The 7,164-nt window shown below is 36.4% G+C and overlaps 1 long non-coding RNA gene across 2 annotated transcripts; it reads right to left on the bottom strand.

The window, feature by feature from the left end:
• Window positions 1-1,870: 1,870 nt before the first annotated feature.
• On the bottom strand, window positions 1,871-7,075 carry LOC121262087. 2 transcript variants are annotated; one of them, XR_005940037.1, is made up of 8 exons: window positions 6,936-7,075; window positions 6,674-6,762; window positions 6,424-6,559; window positions 5,075-5,138; window positions 4,629-4,664; window positions 2,293-4,225; window positions 2,123-2,194; window positions 1,871-2,030 (listed from the first exon to the last, which is right to left on the bottom strand). It is a non-coding gene; the product is annotated as an uncharacterized LOC121262087 (long non-coding RNA). The 2 variants fall into 2 exon arrangements; XR_005940036.1 differs by lacking the exon at window positions 4,629-4,664.
• Window positions 7,076-7,164: the final 89 nt, after the last annotated feature.

Raw genomic sequence — 7,164 nt, 5'->3', positions numbered from 1 at the left:
TAGTGAACCGATCCAGTCCTAAAAAGTATAAAACGGAACCGGACTGGTACTAGCCGGTTTTGGAACTAAGGGAACGGGTCCTGGACCGGTTCCACCAGTTCGGGCCAATCTAGTCTAGTTTTTCGATTAATTTTTATACTCCTACTCAACACTTCTTTACATGCGAGACCTGCAATTTTTTTTTAATATTTTATAAATACATCTAAACTCATATTAACATCTAAACACATTTAAATTCATTTTAGATGAATCTCACAAAACTCATTTTATCGTCTCAACATCCAAACGAGACCTTAACACTCGCAAAACGGGGACAAGATAGCAAGCAATGGGGGCACCAAATCAGTCGTGCCTATGTATCTAAAAACTTCTCAATCAGGACAGATAATGCTGCAAAGCCAGCGCAACCGACGCACGCTGCTTTTGGACCACCCAGAACGATACAAGAGAAGTAGAAAGGCAGAACACAGAGAGAATATAACAATGACACAGTAAAAGAACTAAGAACTTCAATCTGTTGGATGGGTGTGAGGCAGTAAAGCCACGACATATAAATATGATTGAATAGAGGATCCGCTACAGAATCCAGCCTCACTCGCAAGACACGATGGAGAGAGAATAGAATGAACGAAGAGGTCCATACATGTCTACTCTAGAAATAGTAACCAAATCATTATTGGAGATAAAAAGAGCACAGTGAAGCTGAATTATTTATTCAAAAATTGATCTAATAATAAATACAAAAAACGAGAAATTACAGCAACCTTAGTAAATGAAGCAAGTCAATGAATGCTCTGGCTCGTTCAATGAAACAAAGTAAAAGTGGTAAATTTTTTATGCCATGATGAACATTATATATGTAGGTGGAAAGGAAAGGAATTGGAAGTATTTATGACTTTTAAGCAGTTTGGTGTCGGAGTTAGCCCTAAGTTGCTAACATGATCGAAAGATTGAGAAATTTAGTTGAGCATTTTGGCCTGTAATTAATTGCAAAAGTCTCTCTTAGCCAGAAAGGGGAATGATCACATGGGAATTAATCGGAGGAAGCAAATGAGACATTAATGATATTTTTTTTTTTTATAAGTAAGATAACATTATATTAATAGAAGTAAATAAGCATACTCCAAGTACACAGGGTATACAAACAACATACACCTAGTTACATAAAAAGGAGCTAGAAAGGGATACAAGAAAGTCATTGAAGCTAGCTCCGTTAAGAACACAAGAATATGCCCAAAGAAATAAAGTAAAATCTCATTTGCATAATAAGCTGCTAGAGGTTGCACAAGTACTCGAATGAAAAAGCAAAATCCATATAAACTTTTTCCAGAAACTTCCTTGAGTAGAGATCGTTAATTTGAAGTTAAAAGATCCAATCTCCTTGGGTACGGATGAATTCAGTCTAGTCCAGTTACTCCCTAGAGGATTTTTGGAACCGGACCAAATTCCTTTAGTTCAAGATTTTTCCATCCTAGACTGGACCGAATTCACATACAAAGCAAACCGAATCGTTGCCTATCAGTCCGGTCGGTCTGACCATTATCAACTGAGCCAATTTTTTCACATTTGACACATTTTGGCCCAAGTTTTGACTTTTATCCCACTTTCAACCTAAATTATTATTAACATACAAAAAATAGGAAAAACACTTGAAAAATATGCAATATGCCAATAATATCCAAACTATAAATAAATAAATAAAAATAGAACGAAGGAATAAATAAAAATAAAAATAATCTATATCCATCCAAAATAGCTTATCAATCATACTAATAAAATTAAAAACAAAAAAATAAAGAAAACGAAATTAAAAAAATTCCTAGTCATCCAAACTTTAAATAAAGAAAAAAAAATTAAAAAACCAAAAAAGTAAAGTAAATGACACATAAAAATTATTACAATTTACAATCTATGCATCTAGCCATAACCCACCTACTTATAAAGTGATATTACAAATTACAAATGATTGAATAAAAAATAAAAGGGCATAACAGTCTCCAAGTCCAAAACTCCAAGTGTCCACAACTTTACTACAAAAACATAGCAAACAAATAATAAATGTATTAGTTTATTTTGTTTTATGCTAACGAAAATAAATAGTACAGTAGTATATTCTTCTCACCTCATTCATCTGCATTAGGTGTAGACATTGTATTCGACGCCTCGATAGAACTTTCAACGTCCCCAACAAATTCTATACATAAAAATAAAAAATAAAAAATAAAAAAATTACATAACATATGAATCAATGAATCATTAAAAAATATAAAAGGAAACAAATTTGTTACATACCCATATCTAGCTGCTTCCCAAAATCCTCCACTTTATCCATTAAAGTCCTAAGGACAATTGGAATAGAAGAAGAACGAAGCCAATTATGGGCACAAATGAGGCCTTCTACCATCATCAGAGATAAACTACTTTGAAAATGATCAAGTACATGACCTGTCATGTTAAATGCAGATTCAGAGGCCACTGTAGACACTGGTGTTGCAAGAATATCACATGCAACTTTTGAAAGTACGCCATATCTAACTGAATTAACCTTCCACTAATTTAGAATATCAAAATTTGCCTCTTGTTCCACACAACTTTCAGTTAGGTATCTATCAACCTCTAACTTGCTTTGCAAAGAGTTTGTTGACTGTAACCATTGCTTAAATAAGGCCATTCTATGTGCCGTTCTATCCTTAAATCTACTACCTGTAGGATTTACATATTCACATGAGGGACTTGTGCGCTGCTGTTGTTGACCAGAATTGTTCCCTTCTTCATTTTCAACGTATGCATCATACATGCAGGTTAAAATATTTTTCACCTTCAAACTCAAATCAACTGCTTTTGTTGGATCATGGACATACATTAATTCGAATAAAAACTCAAGATATCGCATCTTATATCGAGGATCAAGAATAAGCCCACCATACAACAACATATTCAAATTATCCATGTTGCCCCAATATTTGTCAAACTTTTTCCTCATATTTGTTGCCATTAATCTCAGGCTTCCTTTTTCACACTCCATGTTAATCGCATCTTGAATTATAAATAACTTCGTAAAAAAAGAGTTGCAAGTTACATATTCAGCCCCCGAGAAACGTAAAGTTGCGTCATAAAATAGTTGAAGAAAGCTCACAAACAACCTTACCTTCTCCCAATCATTATTGTTGGGAGGCTCTAACTTTTTTGACGTTCTCCTACTCACCACATCATCATCATCATCATTGTCGTCTCCAATACTAGTAAGGAACCCCGAATCTTCTTCCTCTAACCGTTTAAAAGTTTTTTGAAATTTTTCAGCCCTCTTCAACGTAAGATAGGTGGAGTTCTACCTAGTTGGCACATCTAGGCAAACATGACTTTTGCACGTAATCTCTTCTAGTTGTACACATTTCTTAAATGTACTCCACCTTTGAGGAGAGGATTTAACATATTTCACAACACCTCTCACCTTGGCAATAGACTCATCATATTCTTTCAACCCCTCACGAACGATTAAATTTAAGATGTGGGTACAACATCAAATATGCAAGAATTCATGTTCCAAAACAGTGTCCTTCCTATACTTGGTTTTCTTTTTCAAATAAAAAATTGCTCCGTTATTAGAACTTGCATTATCAAGAGTGATTGCAAGTATTTTCGGTCGCCCTCAATCATGCAAGCACATCTCTATGGCCCTACCAAGTGTATCACCCTTGTGATTTTCTACTAAAGAAAAAGAAAGAATCATCTTGTGTAGATTCCAATCATCATCAATAAATGCGCAGTGAGACACATATAATTCAGGTTCTGCATGGATGTCCACGTATCCGTGGTAAGGGAAATCCGTTGCCCTTGAAGAGCACTTCTCAACTTATTTTTTTCCCTCAAATACACAGTAAAACAATCATTCGCAATCGTAACACGAGATGGAATCTCTACCCACATAGGGTAAACAACATGCATAAACTTCTTGAAACCCTCCCCCTCAACGAACTTAAAGGGCAACTCATCACGAATAATCATCTCTGCTAAGGCTTGTCTGCAAGCCTCAACACTAAATGTTATGGGCACAAATCCCTCACTACTAGTTCCTTCATCCTTAGCCTTCCAACTTAGAGTAGTTTGGGACTTAACCGTCTTAGTACTTACATTGAGTGGGAGTGGAGGAATGCGTTGCCCTTGTGATGACTCGTTAGCATCATCCGTGGTAGTCTCCCGGAATCACTTCTTTTGTAGGGTCCATCTAGAAAAATAATAAAACAAAAATTAGATTAAATATAAAGCCAAGAAGAAAATGAAATTGAGAAAACTATTTGTTAGTTCAATAACATCTGTTATGCACCTTATGCTTGTCCAGATTTATGCAGTCTAAAAAATAATCCCCCCACTACCCTTGATTATTTTTCAATTACACTTATTGTTGTTAATGCATATGGAAAATAGTTGTGCTATTCTTATATGCAGTCTGAAAAATAGTCCCCCCACTACCCCTGTTATGCTTGTCCATAATCCCTACCCACAGAAAATAACATCTGTTTTTAATTAAGACAGTTCAAATTGTTGTGCAAACTTCCTCAACTAGCATGAGTTTAAGTTTAACTTTAAACTTCCTCAATTTGTTGTGTCCAGCATCCCTACCCACTTACATTTGTTGTGTAAAACCCCACTTCCTCCACTAGCAACTGCTCAGAAACACCAGGGAGAATTAAGCTTCTTGATCAAAAATTCAAAATGCATGCATGAGTTTAACTTTAAGCTTCTTGAGTATTATGGCAATATAATATTATAAATAAACAGAATGTATACTAGAATCCACAATATTAATCAGTACTGGTCCTAAAACCCAACACCCACAAAGGAGTTCACTGCTTTAGTGGAAAATTTTCCAATTCCAAGTGATAATGCAATAACAATATCATTGTACAAAACATCCTAATAGATTCACATAACCCAAATTCCAGTTCACAAAACCCCCATTTCGCTGTTTGGATTAATTTCTCATATTGTATCCGTGTAAATCTGTGGACTGTGTATGTGGTTGAAATAGAAATTAGAAACTTGAATTTATGCTAAGTAAATCGAGATTCCGTACCTTTGATGCAGTGGCACTGTGCGACGGAGGAGCTAGGAGCTGCGACCGCGACAGTGGCTGAGCTCTAGGGTTTTTTGGAAGGGGCAAAGAGAGAGATGAGTGAGTGACTACTGATGCTCGGGACCGAATGAGGAAAGAGCTGAATTTGTGTTGACCCTATGTTGAAACAGCACCGTTTGGATTAATTTTTAATCTAAAAGACGCCATTTCAATACATGGATATTTAAAAAAAAAAAAAGAGTTGCGTCGTCAATTGGATCTAAACGGCGCCATTTTCATTTGAGATTGGAACATGTCTTTTTTTTTTTTTTATTTTTTTTTGTGCAGAAAAATTAATAACAAAATTATTTAAAGTACTAAAATTAAAATTAAGTGAGTCCTTACTGTAAATTGTAGATTATATAACTAACTCATTAAAAAATAATTAATTCTAATAATATTTACGATGTTAATTATTAATTTGTTACTAATATAGTGTATGTAAATGTATTATGAGTTTTTTTTTAAATATGTAGTTGTATCATGATAGTTAATGCATAGTTGGCTATATGAAAAGTTTCATATTTTGTATATGATTAATGAATAATTGTCATTGAACATATATACTTCATACTTATTTGCAATTTAGATATTTTACAAAAAAATTTATGTAATTACTTTAATTAGATGTAGATACTGATAGTACTTAGTTAATGGTGATATATTAATTAATTGATATAATACATTAGTTACTTGATAGCATATTAGCAATTGTATTATTGTATACTTAATATTTTATATTGTCAATGGTGATAGGTTAGATGAAAATTAAATAATTTATTATAAAATTATTATATAAAATAATATATATATATAATATTAAAAAATATGTATATGTATATTCGGCCAGTTCGGAGTGAAAAAATCCCGCCCCACGACTGGATCGAAAACTGAAAATTTCATATTTGATGGATTGAGTCTGACTGGTCTCAACTTCGGTCCAGTCTAGACCAAATGATTCCGGTCTGTCCGTTTTTCCAATCCGGACCGAATTCCTTATTGCCCAACTCCTTGGATTCGCTTAAATCTCATTCCAACACACATCATGTTTACATCCATACTGCTGACACATCAAAACAGCAACTCACATCTTACAACCATTCCATCAATCCCTCCTCGACCATGACTTTTTTTACAAGTTCAAAAAAAAGTTACCATCAAAGAACTTTCCAACATCAACCAAGCCATGAAATTACTCGAACCACAATTCCAACATTCAACATAGATCTTTCAAAAAAATCTTCCAGTAGGCACCAAACAAATCAGTCACGAAAATTAAGGGTGATAGCGTGGGTAGAGATCGAGGGCACCTTACTCAACTCGGAGCGGTGGTCGGTCAATTAGAGAGTAAGGTGGCGCTGCCTAGAGATGGTTGGTGTTGGTCTGAAACGCTAGGTGAAATGAGGCGGTGTGGCTACCTCCGGTAGCCTCTACTGGTCGCAGGGGCTATCCTACCACAAAGAGAGAGAGCGAAGTGAGAGTAGTAGACGGAGAGAAAGACAGAGACAGAGACAGAGACAGAAACAGAGGAGAGAGAGAGAGGGACGAACGGAAAATTACCGGCGTGACGAGCAGCAACCGGAGACGGCAAAGGATTGCGGCGGCGTGGCCTGTGGAGTAAGGCATTGGCAGCGGCGATGCACAACGCGCTGCGGCACAACGGGGAGAAGAGAGAGAGCAAACTGAGAGAGATGGAGAAAGAGAAGAGAGAACCCGAGAGGAACAGATAGACACAGAGAGAGAGAGAGAGAGAGAGAGAGACGGACGAGGGGGAGAGAGTGAGTTACAGAGGGAGGGAGAGAGAATGGTCGGAGAGGCTTACCGGTGTATACCTGGTATTCGGACGGCGAGTACACGACGGGGCACGGATGGCGTACTGCAGGTTGGAGCGGGGGCAACAGAAATTCAGCAGGAGAGAGAGAGAGAAACGGGAGATTGGGGAAGGAGACGTGGTGGGCGCGGGGTGGGAAGAAGAAGAGGGGCTTAGGGCTTAAACCTACAAAACGCACCGTTGGGTGCTTTCTTTTTTCTTTTGTAAAACCGGGCGGTCT

Source organism: Juglans microcarpa x Juglans regia, chromosome 1D, assembly GCF_004785595.1.
Source record: "Juglans microcarpa x Juglans regia isolate MS1-56 chromosome 1D, Jm3101_v1.0, whole genome shotgun sequence".
Classification (NCBI taxonomy): domain Eukaryota; kingdom Viridiplantae; phylum Streptophyta; class Magnoliopsida; order Fagales; family Juglandaceae; genus Juglans; species Juglans microcarpa x Juglans regia.
The sequence above is the reverse complement of the archived record's forward strand: the minus strand, read 5'-3'. Positions and strand labels throughout refer to the sequence as shown.